The sequence below is a fragment of the Saccopteryx bilineata genome, chromosome 6, assembly GCF_036850765.1.
Source record: "Saccopteryx bilineata isolate mSacBil1 chromosome 6, mSacBil1_pri_phased_curated, whole genome shotgun sequence".
NCBI lineage: Eukaryota > Metazoa > Chordata > Mammalia > Chiroptera > Emballonuridae > Saccopteryx > Saccopteryx bilineata.
In genome coordinates, this window is record NC_089495.1 from 189268709 (window position 1) to 189283549 (window position 14841).

Consider the following 14841-nt stretch of genomic DNA (forward strand, 5'->3'; position numbering starts at 1 on the left):
GTAAACAATGAATATAGGGAAAAAAAACCCCAATGATGTCTTCTGTGCTACTGAATACTGAATGCCCCTACTTTTTAGTTGGCAGGAGTCATGATTCTTTCCATATGCCTAGAAAGCCACATGAATAATTTTCATGTTTAAGGAATACCACTCTATTACTCCTATAGTGGGACAGCCATTAAATTCAGGTATATAACTTTAGGAAAGCTGAACTTAGAGTCAAATCCCATTAAAGACATATCTCTACAAAGAAGGATGCCAGCTCATAAGAAAACTAAGACTTGACCCTTGGCATCACCACGGTAAGATTTACCAAGACACCTCAGTATATGGGCATACAATCATCTTAATAAATCATTTTTGAGTGTTTAGAGGGAATTTCGATGCATGGCCTTTATATATGTGATAGCTCATGTTTTGTTTTGTTCTTTTTTTCTGTAACATTTTTATTTGTAGAGCACTGCAGAGCAGGAGGAGAGATTATGGAGTCTTGAATAAGATCTTCCATTGATAGCCAAAAAATTACGTACGCTCAGCAAACATATAATGATTTAAAAACAATAGCAAGTGGTGTCAGAATGGGAGATTTGGTGACTATCATAGTATTCTCAAACAGGTTTCTGAAGACCTATAGGGACAAGGCTGAAAATTCTCCCTCAATCTTGCACCTGTAATTTCAAATTTACTTTGATTTGCGGGGACCCGTCATCATGAGATGCCAATTATACATTTGATTTAGTCGATGCAAAATGCTATTGGGGTTGCATGCTTTCCCCTCTCTGAAAGGATTTAGAACCAGTAATTGCATAGGGAAAATGAAGGCATGAGAGAGCGGGTGCAAAAGGAATTAAATGGGCAAGTATTCATGAATGGCAATGAGGCATAGGGCTATTTATGCCCATGTGGCCATTTTCCTCACCTGGCCTTTTCAGGGCCATGTGGATAAAAGGCAACCAGAGAAGCACTGAAGCCAGGGCAGCTCGGCCTCAGATCTGCAGGACCAGCCTGACCTCGGTCAGTGTTTTCCTTACGAGCGTCTCTGTCCCGCTCAGTGCAGGTGGGTACTTGGGAGAAACCTGAGGGCGGTGGTGTTATTCCCATTCACCGGGGAATTGAAAAGGGGCGATCATGCATGGGAGGTCAGTCCTGCAGGCAGGCGGAGGGTGAGGAGAGAAGGGGGTTGGCTGAGGATAGAGCAGCTGCGGCAGGAACTCCAGGGCGCCTGTTGATGAGGAGGCATCTTCCGTGAGCGATGCCCCTCTCCCAAGAACTATGCTAACCATGCTGCAAACACACGCTTTCACCTCGTCTACAACCTACATGAAGTAGGAAGTATTTCCATTTCACAGACGGGGAAACTGAGGCTTCTGGGTTAAGAAATGTGCTCAAGACCACACAGCCAGTGTCACAGAGTCAAGACATGAGCCCAGGCTATCTGATGAGTGACTCTGTGGTCTTAACCACTAGGCTTCACTCTCTTTCTATTACCAACTGAATGAATAGGAAGATATTGCAGAGGCCCCAAGGTTAAAAGCTAAGCTGTGGAATTGCAGTGAAATGTCACTAAATGCAGAACCACCTCGGAGGGGAGAATTCTGGGAATGCTGGAGACAGGAGCTCATGATTTCAAGGGCATGATGCCACAAAGTGAGATTAAAATGTAAAAATTTAGTCTAGCCACCAGTATCATAGCTTTGCTATAAGTACTGTTTTTACCTTTCTTAGCAAGTTGACAAGTGGTTTTGTTTTTTTTTCATTAAACCGGTGTGCTGGTCTCTGGCTCCACAAATTAATTTGGAGAAACAAAAGCTACTCCATCTAGACAAGCAACCATTAATAAGTGGTCACTGCGTGCAAGAGAGCCCTGGTTTAAAGGAAGCTGAATGACTGAGCTGCACCACTCCCCTCGTCCTCACTGCATTTTCTTTTTCTTGGACTGATTTGTATGTTTGCACAAGGAGTCCTACTATTAAGTTCAAGGACAATGTCTATTATGAAATTAATACATGAAACTGTCACAGAGGCAAGCAAAACGCTTCAAAGAATCAGGCAAATTTTATCAACCGAGTGGGGTCGCGTTTGAGAATTAGAAGGGCTTTATTATTTATACTTTGGTACGACACACATTAGCTACACTACTGTTCCAGGCTGAGACGTACAGTCACCACACGTATAGGGAATGTAATCACAGCCACAAAGAAAAACGTGTGTACACCTGCACACACACACATACACACACACAGAGAAGTGAATACATTTAAGGGGAAAAGAAAGGGCTTTCTGTCATCATGACTTGTTAAGGGTGTTGCTCAGTTTTCTTCATTTCAATATTGGTTGTGACCTGACACTTAGTAGGAAGCTGGGAAGTAACTCAGGTTATTTTGCATGTGTCTTGATTAAAGATATATGCATGCATGCATATATACACACACACCCACACGCACACACACACACACTGCCCAACCAAAATGGTAATCTTTGTACGAGAAGAAAAGAAGTGTTCTTTTTCATTACTGACATTTGGAAGCTGAGCTTCCCGGACCAGCTCAACTTCACAATCTACTTTGTCCTTCTAAATGGATTCCCCAGAAGAAAAGTCGGAGACAGCAAACACCTCCCCCACAATACAGATAAAATTTTCTGCTTAATTAGGCATTGACATGTTTACTATAACCTTTACAGAAGAGTAACTCGTGCTGAGAGGCCCTTTTTGTCTGTTTTCTTCTGCAGAACAGACTAAATCTCATGCACCCGATAAGGAAATGCACTGAAAAGCCTCATAAAAAAAAAGTGCCAAAGCATCCGTCAAAGTCAGTGTATTCTAACAATGGCTGAGGGGTCCAAGGAGTCTCTAAAAACACATTTTAATATTATACATTTAAAACTGCTCACTTGACTTAAGTGATTTGGTTTGCCACCGGCAGCTGAGGCAAGAGAGGCTAGACAGCCCGAATGGGGGTGATCTGGGCGTATAATGAGTGTCTGTCTTTTTCTCTATCGGTGATTTGTTTAATAAGATAGCTTCATGTGTGAATCTTGGTGAAGTGGATGAGTGGCAAGTTTACTCCTACGAATACTTATTTAGTAAAAGAAGTCGATCACAATTACACCGAGACACAATGAGAAAGGACTGTTGTCTGTAGAACTTCCTCGATTCTGGGTGGAAGTTCAAACATCTTTCATCCCAACTAACATTTCTCACTTCGCCCCTTCCCACGGACCGACTGGCCACAGGGGGTTTCACCATTCCCAGGACAGCTAATTCAGGAGCAAACCCCGAGAGCTCTGTGTGTAAATGACCGACACGAGAGATGCTTTCTGTTCCACTCCCGGCCCTCGGCTCTGACTGGTTCACCGTTATTGTTTAGCTAAACGACTCTAGTCTGTTTCTCAGAGAACGGCTAGAATATTCTTTGTGAAAGGTACGAGGTGGCGACATTGCTCTGTTTCAACTCCTGCAATGTCTTTCTGCCGCACTTGTAATAAAATTCAAACCCCGAGCCTGGCGTACAAGAGCGTGCGGGCTTTGGCCTCACCTCTCGCTGTGCCGCCATCGTGCCTACCGCACAGCAGCCTACTCGCTCCTGTCCCATGGGCCAGTCCCGCACTTGACTGCGGCTCTTTGCGACTGCGGATGTCTCTGCCTGCAGTTCTTCCTCTGGGCCCTGCTACCGTTGCTTCTTTTTCATTAGCCAGGTTTCAGCTCAAATGGCCCCTATCCTGTGCAATCCTAGAGCATATCAGCTGACTTACTGCAATCTCTATAGCGCATAGCATACTCTGAGATCTTGGTTTTGATGGTCTCCTCCCCTAAAGTCAGAATGTCTGTGCCCACGAAGATGGAGACCTTGCTTCTCCCAGCCCTGAGGGCACACTGCAGCACGGGATGCAGTCCACAAACTATCTGAGTGAATGAATGAATAGATCATGCAATGAAAGGGGATTATTCCAGGGGCAAACTCCGGCTCTCCCTCTCAGCTGTGTAACTGGCACCTGCGGCGGGTAAAGCTCCAACCCCAACACACATCAGGTGTGAATTACAACCACTCGGATCAGCTTCTCTCAATGATAAAGCTGGAATAACTGTCAACTTTTCGGAACAACTCGGCCACCAACTTTCTTGTTGCTAGCTGTCCCTGGGCTGTGCATTTAGCCTTCTAAGTGTGAAGACTACAAACAAGCAGTACGACTGCATCAGAAAACACACTCTTAATGTGAGCAGACTTTGATGCAAAGCAGATTCGCACACGGGAACTTTGCAAGGACGGATTAATTCCGTCTGGGGGAAGTGCGTTAGCTGTTCCAGCATACACGCTACACAAATATCAGGGTGGTCTTCTCCTGAATTTTTGATTTAAAACAAGGAGAAATGCATTGGCGAAATGTATATGCTGCAAATTTTTAAATTTCAGAAACAAACGCTTACATTTCAGAAATCACCTCTATCTCAAAGGTTAAGGAAACAAAGGAAAACAATGAAAAAGAATGACTACCTCAATCACTCCAAAAATGTCTCATCAGGATAATTTAAATAAAATTGTGCAAAATAATTCAGGGGTGGCGTGATGTTAGATATGATGAGATATTCTGCTAGGCACACCTGTTTGTGTTTGCCTTGAAAATCCAGTATAAGGTGTTTACAGTCAAAACACTGACAGTTTTTAAAGTGGCAGTGAACAGGTATAACCAGCAAAGTGCATAAAGCTCAAGAAGGCTGATTTTCAAACACTAGGACCAGAATTCAACCAAGGCCTCATTTAAAAACATATCCGGTGGTGACAGGATCATTTTCGCCAGTCTACCCCACTAAATGACAGTTTAAAATCACAGGGAGATTCGCAGTGTGCAGGGCAGACGTAAATGAGGGGATCGCAAGGGTTTCTTGCCACGTACCCAGTAGGTACGCCAAATGATGACACGGAGGAAGGTCTCCCTGTCAGGAGCCTCTAGTGTTTTGGTGACTGTGGTCTAGAAATCTGTTAATACGTCTATTATTATTGGCACTAATTGGCACTCTTGTTGGCAGGCTGAGTAAAGAGATGGAGGATATAGTTCCAGGAGGCTGAGCTGCATTTCAGCGGTGGCCAGGCCCTGAGTGGGGCCCATTGGAGGGCCACATTGAGGGGGACCTGTCGGCTCTGTGTTTCAGGAGGTGGTGAGGCTAGGGGTGTGGGGACCCCTGGCACCATCCCTGAGCACAGACATCGCTTTACAGAGACTCCAGGTACACAAGCCAAGGCTCAGCCCCCCTGCAATCTGAAGAGAGATCGTCGAAGTTCATGCGCATTTCTAAACAGGAAAATTTTCCACTGGAAAAACAAAATTCATGGCACACAGATTTTTATCCCTGCCATATCACATGTAACTCATTAATGCGAATGTGACTTGCACACACAGGTGGAGGGAGGGGGGCTTATTCCCGCCTCAGTCTGAATGCAGGAACCAGATGAGCCCTTTGTCTAAAGGAATGCTGAAGATGCACTGGGCACAATGACAGGAGCCTTCTCCCGAGTCCGCAAATGCTCTGCAGAGACGGATGGAGAACTTCCTGAAAGCCATCAAGGACAACAACGTCTTTTTTATTATTTCTTGCAGACCATTCCGTTAATTGGAACATTTTGCATGTACAGTGGGTACATAACCGGAGGGGTCTGAAGGAAATAAAAGGTCCAATTACTTAATGTGCTCTTGTGGTGGGCACTTTCCTGGGCCATCGCCCCAGCTCTTTGGACTCTGCTGTTTTCTAATCATGCTCTATTTCCACATCTTGGTCATCTGCAAAAAAGGACTAAGCTAGTTTAGGATAGGGGATGTGAACACTCTGTCATGCCTTTGGGGTTTATCTGTTCATTTATTTAACCAAGAAATATTAGGCAGCTAGTACGTGCAAGGTAGTTTAGTTGCTTTTCATTGAGACTTCCATCTCAGCAGTTTTCCAAAGGTCAAGGAGGGTGGAGAGATAAGTTATAGGAAGAAGCTGGAAACGGGCGTTGGAGAGGAAAAGGCCATGCGTTATGGAGGAAGGCACGTAACTTCCATGGGCAGAGCTGGTCAGGTGGGGAGAAAGACAACCCTTAACGGCAACGTTAAATGGCACTGGCACTCAGCTAGAGAGACACAAGGCGGCTGTGGATAACGAAGAAGTTTGATCACATTGAAAAAGTACAGCTGCTACTCACGGTGGGGGAGGGGACCGGTCTAGGGCCATCAGATATTTTGTCTGGAAAAACCATGTGGATAAAACCAAATATGTCTCGGGCTCATCTATCTGCAAACCCTGAACCGAGGGAACCGGGAGGCAGAGCTTGAAGACTGGGCATGCTTTTCTAGTGCTTTCTCATATCAGCTCTTTGACTTTGCTTAGCATCTGTCAATCCCAAATAGCAGGGACTATCTCAAGGATGCCTACCCTGCAGGGCTGCGTCAAGGCAGAGGAGGAAATGGAAGGGCAAGTCTATGGTAACCCCTCACGACTCAAAGGGTGGTCCTTAGACCGGCAGCGGCAGCACCACCTGGGAACTTGTGAGAAATGCAGAATCCTCAGCCCCACCCCAGGTCTGTGGACTACAAATCACGTAGCTAGATCCGTGAGGGATGCATAAGCTCAAGGAAGTTGGAGGAGCCCTGCTGTACACGGCAAAACTGTCATTAGTAACAAGATATTTAGCCAATCGGCCTCTCCCTGCCTAGGTTTGTGTGAGTGTGCGGGTACCAGCTTTGTGAAAACAGAATATGACTTTAAGAGTTCCAGCCCCTTTCTTCTCCAGGGATCAAAAGACAAAACGCCTGCGGCTTCGCTGTTGCTCCCAGATTGTACTGGGAGACAGTGGGCAAGAGAGAAATAAAAGTCACAGGTTCAAGGGCTGATCAGTTCATGAACAGCTAGGATGGCCGACTGGCCTTGGTTCGAATCTGCCCGTTACTGCTGGAGTGGAATTTTCAGAAAGTTGCTGGAACTTTCAGAAGCTAAGATTCCTGATCCATAAAGTGAGCACGATAATAGTATTTACAGGATAACCACGAGGATCAAATAGGATTAAGCGTGTAAGATGTCAAGACTGTAGGACGACCTCCTGACTTCCTAGGCCTGTCACCCGGATTGTCACCTGAACCCTCAGCAGGCTGGAATTAGTTGACCTGGGCAGTCTTTGCTATCCTTAACTCTTGTTCCAAGCCAACCGCTTTTCAGTGATATTTGCCCTTGAGACGAACCAGCTTGGTCTGTGCCGTGCGTAAGTACCACGTTTCCTCAAGTCCGGGGTTTGTTATTCAAGATTAAATTATTCCCACAAGGAGCCTGTGGTATGTGTGCTGGGAACTTCCATAGAAATGATGTGCAAACATCGAATAGTGAGTTATTAGGTTATTCCCCATAATGATAAAGTCTGCAATGCTCAAGAAATAAAGTAAACCCCCCTCTCCGAGGGAGAAGATCTTTGTTAGAGGCCTTGGGTGTTGCACTGAGAGAGATGACTAATGCTCAAAGCAGAAGGTCTCCTAGAAAAATGCTTTGTACTCAGCTGCCTAGAATTTCAGTCTGGCATGCATTATTATTGAGCAATATTCTGGTGACAATTTTAAAGAGTGGAGTGAGAAAATAAGCATGAAGAAGGTGAGAAGAGGGCCACATCATATGCTTGCTGGCAGTTCCAGTTTAGAAACCATTGCCCTTCTATTGTCCTCACCCTGAGACACATACGGCAGAAACGGGAGATAAAACAATGTGAAATGCAATGGAGAAGGAGCTGCTCCCTAGGCTGGAGACTCTCCAAGCAAAGGTACGAGTTTCAGTCTCTGAGTCCTCAACTGGGAGCAACAATTTTCAGCAAAACGTGCCACTGATTTTCTATACAGTCTCCCTGAATAGGGATATATAAACACACTCTCACATATACAGTTCTTTCAAGACTGGAAAGTTTGCAGGTTTGTTCCTCCCTTAGAAAAGGGACAGTGAATTATTGTCCAGAACAACCTTCATAAAGTGTCTGAGACCGATGCACCATTTGTATTTTTTCAGACAGATATTCCCATTTTACTTGAAACAACATCATTAGCACAGCCATCCCACAGAGCTAGTAGGTGATCTTGTTTCTTTCTTGCCTGGCTTGAAGTCAAACATCTTCTCTCTCTCTTTCTCTCTCTCTCTTTGGCAAATGCTGCTTCTTTCTCTGAAATATCTCATGCAGATAATGGATAATGACCACTTCTCATTGCCTTTTCTCAAAAACGTCTAACTGCATTAGCTAAGAACGAATAAATTTTCACCTGCTTCTTTTGCTGAGTTCATGGCTGTGACCACTTCACATTAAGAAAGAAAAAAAGAGAGAGAGAAAAAAAAAGACCACTGTTCCCACAGAGATGCTACGCTGGTGCTGTCAGAAAATGACCCGGTCTTTGCTTCTCCGATGTAACGTCTTTACTGTCTCGAGAGTCATAGAAGTCCGAGGTGAAAAGACCTTTCGTGTCTTCTGGTTAAGTCCTCAGCCAGGGGAGGATTTCCTTGCCCTGGTAGTCTTCAATTCTTTGAGTAATAGCACAGACACTGGACTTCCCAACTCTTCCTCATGGTGGCTTCTCCACCAATGACATCGTTGTGACGAGCCTGGCTAAGCGGACCATGAGGTAGAGAACCCCTAACAGCCCTTCCATCCCTCCCACCTGGGAGGGGGGGGAGCAGGGTTTCCACCCTGGTACAATCTGATCACATCGAAGGACTGGGAAGAACTTTTCACTCAAGCTTTCCGATTTCATCCTTTATCAACACTTAAGTAACTGTTCAGCACATACCCTTGGACTCTTCAGTGATCAGGAACTCCCAGCTTCGAGGCAGCTTCTTCTCAACTTTAAAAAGTACTACTAGCTGACAGCAGTTGAGAGCAAATGTATATGTAAGAGCTGGTGGGCTAAGTTCTTTAGACGTTTAACATGACCTGATCCCCACAATAGCACTGTATGTCGTCCAAATGCCATCTTTACATAGGATGATGAAATTGAATGGCAGAGGATGTTAATTACATCTCCCAAGACACACAGCCGAATTGGGACTTGAATGTGGGTCTGCTGGATTCTATAATCTATGTTAGATTCTTCCCTTTTCCTCACTCTTCGTATCTAAGTCATCACGTGGAGATGTCAATGCTATTTTAAAAGAAACCTGAACTCTGCATGCTATCATCCTTTTCCATGCCACCTCGGTCTGGGCTGCCGATGGGGTCACCATCACACTCTAACCCAGTGGTTCTCAACCAGGAGTGAATCTGTGTCCCAGGGTACATTTGGCATCATCTGGAGTCATCTCTGGTTGCTACAACTGGAGAAGGGGTACCATTGACAGATGGTGGGAAGAGAGGCCACAGATGCTGCCAAACACCCTGCAATGCACAGGACAGCCCCCCGCCAACAGAGAATTATTTAGCCCCAGTGTCAACAAAGTCAAGGTCAGCTGCAGCTTTGGGAATCGGTGTCGAGGAAGGGTGATGCTCATCTTTTCTCTAGCTGTCGATGAAGCAGTTGGCTGCGTGGAGAAGGACGCCATCACTCTCACAGGTGTAATAACACACGATCGAAAAGCCCAAGGCCTGGCGCGAGCCTGCCTGAGTTCCAGTCCCACCTCTGCCAGGTCTTACGTTGTCATCATCTTGCGCTACCTAAAAACCTCTGTGGTTGCTCCCTCGATAAACTGGAGATGAGAATGGTACCTGCCTCAGAGATGGCTACGAGAGTTGAGATAACTGGCAAGAGCCCGGAATGCCTGGTCACAGTGAGCCCTTGATGTATGTCCCCCTCACGTTATTATTACCAGAACAAGCCCCTGGTCATGATGAGCAACATTATGGGGCTGGAATTCTCAGGATTTTTAGTATTTACTCTTTCAAGTGCTGTTTGAGGAGGGAGGGAAACCCCATCAGGCTCCTACCAGTATTCTCTATCAATTCCTTCTGGATTCACTTAAACCCCCTTATCAGATTGAGTGTTTTTATACAAGACACAAACAAACAAAAAAGGCCCTGCTGAAAGGGATTAGCATTTCTAAATAACTCCGGTAACTCTGTCAAATAAATCCTGACCCAGTTCAGTTCTTAATTAACTAGGTTAGCTTTTAAATGAGGCAACTTATATAAAACAGCCAGCCTGATCTGAGGCCAAACCCACATTGGACAGTTGGATGAAGCACTTCTTGGAAATGGCCCAAGTTCTGGGAGCTACAGAGGTCTTCGATCTTGTTGAATCGACAGTTCGAATAATCTAATGGAAAATTCTCCAGGGTCTTTGACCCTTTGATTTTAGGTTAAGGCTACTTTAAGAATGGTCTTTCCAAGCCCTGTCATCTTTTCTCTGTCCCTATCTGTAAAGGATGTGGGTAAACAGGAAAAGTCTTGAGGTCACTGTATCAGCGTCCCCTCCCCTCCAAAGAGTACCACGTTGGCTATGTCCCAGGAGAGGACAGGGGAGTGACAGGCTATCTGATGGCCTAATACCCTTCCATAGTGAGCACTGACAGATGGCTCATAAGAGATCCACTGTCTTGTCCTTGATATTCTTTCTGGCCTTTCTCTCTGTTTTATGTATTTTCCTCTCCTTTTAAAAATTTTGTTCTCATCCAGCTCCCAAACCACTCTCATGAAAGTTGAATTCTCTTAAAAAATAGTAATATATGTTATTAACAAAAAAAAAGGCAGTGTTCACATGCAGCCCCGTGTTTATTGCAGCATTGTTCACAGTGGCCAGGACATGGAAACAACCAAAAAGCCCGTCAATAGATGACTGGATAAAGAAGATGTGGCACATATACATATGGAATACTACTCAGCCATAAGAAATGATGACATCGGATCATTTACAGCAAAATGGTGGGATCTTGATAACATTATACGAAGTGAAATAAGTAAATCAGAAAAAAACAGGAACTGCATTATTCCATACGTAGGTGGGACATAAAAGTGAGACTAAGAGACATTGATAAGAGTGTGGTGGTTACGGGGGGAGGGGGGAGAGGGAGAGGGAAAGGGGGAGGGGGAGGGACACAAAGAAAACTAGATAGAAGGTGACGGAGGACAATCTGACTTTGGGTGATGGGTATGCAACATAATTGAACGACAAGATAACCTGGACATTTTATCTTTGAATATATGTAACCTGATTTATTGATGTCGCCCCATTAAAAAAAATTATTAAAAAATTAAAAAAAAAAGGCAGTGTTCAGCTAATTGGTTAGTTAATGTGTTTTTGGCTGTAAAAGATCTTTTTCTTCTCCTGGAGGAATCACAACAACGACACCAAGAAGAACCCTAGCCCCCTGACCTGGAGGAGGGTAATTAGGTGAGGGCGGAATGATCGGAAAAGCATCTTCTTACACGTGGCCTCTAACACTTCTGAATGATTCTTAGGACCTATAAAGGCCATTAGCAGTTATACCTGAAGATAATGTTTCAAGAGGACACTGGTGGTCTTTCCAAGGTCTTGTCAATTTTTTGTTACTTATAAACATTTAAAAATGCAATCTGCTAATTCTTGGGCACAGCTGAACAGAGCATCAGTGTTTCAGGTTACATAATATTAGACAATGTGGTTGCTCCCCGATCTATTACGTGTACGTGAGATCAGTACCACCCAGGTGTGTGTGTGTGTGTGTGTGTGTGTGTGGACCCTGACTTATCTAAGCCAATCATCTGGCCATAGTGGCTTCCTTGGGGGACTCAGGTCTTACCTAAGACAACAGATACTCTTCTCATGTGTGAGTCTATTCTATAATCTCATGAGCTGCTGGAAGCAATGGTACTAGCATGTGGGAAGGCAGCCTAAAGACCATGCGAACATACACAGGAGTACAGAGCCCAGAAAACTGCAACAAGTCGAAGCTAGAACCTTGATCCAAGTCTACCTGAAGCTTGAATGTCTTTCTACTTTGAAATTTCATGAGCACATAATCTCATTTACTGCTTCGGATAGCTAGGGGTGGGTTATTTGCAACTGAGAGCTTCATGGCTTATCTACTAGTCTGTGTAGATTCTATACTATAGTTTGGTATAGCTGTTACCATATAAATTAGATGCATTTTTATCAATACTTGCGCATTAGCATGGCTATGCACTTTGCATGAGGCATTGTTTTATTCTGTGGTGTGTACATTTGTTAGTTTCTAATAATTGTAATGGAAAAATATTATATATATATATTTTTTTACCAAAGTATAAGGTAACCACCTTTTGCTATTCTGTCCAATAATTCTCCATGATGATAAGAAAGTCAATACTGTAAGGTTTGGGATTAGTGCGCCCAGGCAAGAACCTAATTCCTTGTTACTTACACATCGGCTATTTCAAATTCTGAGCCCATTTTATAGGCTATGTCCTCCCTAAGGCCTTCTCCAAGCCCTCAAAATAGAGCCTCCCCTTCTCTGTGCTCCATACATAGGACTGCTACTGGATGGTAAGCGCTTTAAGAGCAGGGAGGACATTGGTGTGTATATCTTCATGTGCCCAGTCCCTGGAGTGTTTAGCACACAGGAAGGACTCCATAAACGCTCTCTTCTCTCCTTATCTGCTTTGTACTGTATGACTTTCCACAGGGACTTGCACATGGCACTTCAGAATCTTGCTTAAATGGAACAGCAGGAACAGTGTTCATCCAAACAGGGCGCTAGTGCACACTGACTTAGACACACAGGTGGGCTCCCACCTCTCACACCTGCGGATACCAAACACATTCTTGATGGCTCGGCTGGGGGTGATTTTGCCGCCAGGGGACATTCGGCAATGTCTGGAAACATTCTGATTGTTACAAGTGGGGATATGGGACGCCAATGCTACTGACATACAGTAGGTAGAAATCAGGGATGTTGCTAAACAACCTACAACACACAGAACAGCGCCCACAACAAAGAACGATCCAGCCCAAAGCCAATGGTGCTGAGGTTGAGACCCTGAATTGAAAATTTTTCTCTCCAATCTGAACCTGAGCCCTGTGAGTAGAGGGGCTTGTCTGTCTCGTTCACTGCTTCACCCCCAGTGCCAAGCACAGTTCTTCAGGTGACGACTGTCTGCTTTTGTCAGAACATCAGCCATTCCCCACTGTGGGCCATCTTGGTGGGGTGCCCCGACTCTGCCAATCATCCTCTCAGCTTTTGCAATCTGGGGGAGTTCATAACCATCTCCCCCTTCATGTTGAAGTGGGCTGTGTAGTCGATTTTAATTTTTAAGGAACAAGGTCAATTTGAGACTGATGTAAGAATAACGTGCTCAGGTCTGGAGCACATGAGTCCTCTCCCTTCCAGGCACATTGGGAAGGAGCCAGCAGGACGTCGATTCTGGTCATTGGGAGATTAATTTGATGAGACTGCAGTTCATGTGGACTATTTTCTAACAAGAATGATCCAGAGAGCATCTGTGCGTTTAAACACCTAATATTTTGTTTAAAGGGAAAAGAGGTAAAACAAAAACTTGAAAACCTTCTTGTTTCTTTTCCTTTTTGATGGACATACAAACTCATCTTGGCCAAGCAGACTCTTGCTTCATGGAATTTGAATTCAGGATGGGGTGGACCATCCTGACAATAGCGACATGAAGCGATCATCCTTTGACTCTGCCCCCTTGATCAATAAGAGAAGGCTATGGGCTCTTCTGTTTTGGTGAGCTACTCCATACTCTTTCCAATACATTTCTTGCTTGACTCAAGTTAGCCAGAGATAATATTTGTTGCTTGCAAACAAAGACCTCATTGTCTAATAGATGGTGCTTGATTCATACTTTAAATCAAAGAATGCAACTGTACTAACTCTTAACAGAATGACTTTGTTGCATGTTAGAATAAAACAAGCTTAAGCTCTTGGTGGCGTTGCTTGGCATTCAGGAGAGGGTAGTTTAACATTGCACAGATAGACCATAAAGCAATGCTAATAAGATCACCCTATTTATAGAAGCCAAAAGTTTCCCTCCAAAGCCAGAGTCCCCTCCATCCACCTGGACATTTTTCCTAGGAGCCTGGCCATATGTGTGTGTGGTTCTGCCTTAGAAATGCTCCCAGTGGCTTGACTGTACCCATCTAGAACATGTTTCCAGGGCTCATTGTCTATTGTGTCACTAATCTGCATATTTAAGAGTCCCCACATGCTCATTGAGACAATAGATGGGGCTGGTACAGTCTACTGGGTCAAAAATCTGCTTTAAATAGTCTATATACACAGTCAGTTGAGTAAATAACAGCATTTTCAAAAAGCCCCTAAATATATAATAACATGATGAATCACATCAGCTCCTGGATGCAGCCTCACTACCGCTGATCAGGAAAATGATGTGTGTGCGCCTTAACAAGCCACTTACAAATGATCTTATCTTTCCAGCTGTGGGAGCATTATCTCCTCCTCGGCTGTCTTTTTCATATGTAGAGAAAAGGAACCCAAACACACACGTCCGTCAACATCATCTTGAACACAGCAAGTGGGTCAGAGGCAGGCATCCAGCTGTAGGGAGTCAAGCCCAGAGGGAAAGTTTCTTCTCTCTGTGGTCTGGAGGGTTCTCCCACCGCTCAGATGTGTGGCGCTCAGAGTTAAGCTGGGCTCCACATGCACAAAAATGGTTCTGCTGCAATCAATTTGAGGCATTGATTTTGAAGACTACCATCCAACCTCACTTTGCTATGAAGATGACTTATTCTAAAACCACTTCATCAGAACCCGGTTTGTTTCTAAGCAGCTTCTGTGTATGCAACCTTCTAATAGCTACCATGTAGTACGTGCTTTCTGCGTGTTGCTTCATTGTAGCCTCGCAACAGTCCAATCGCGGGTGGTGGTATTACTAGTTCCATTTGTAAAGGTGGAGGAATCTTAGGTTCCGAGGTTAAACA

The 14841-nt window shown here is 44.5% G+C and overlaps 1 protein-coding gene across 5 annotated transcripts in view; it reads right to left on the bottom strand.

Annotated features, from left to right (window-relative positions):
• TSHZ2 (teashirt zinc finger homeobox 2) overlaps nt 1-14841 on the bottom strand; it is a 441429-nt gene that overhangs the window by 175916 nt on the left and 250672 nt on the right. The gene's annotated exons all lie outside the window — the stretch shown is intronic.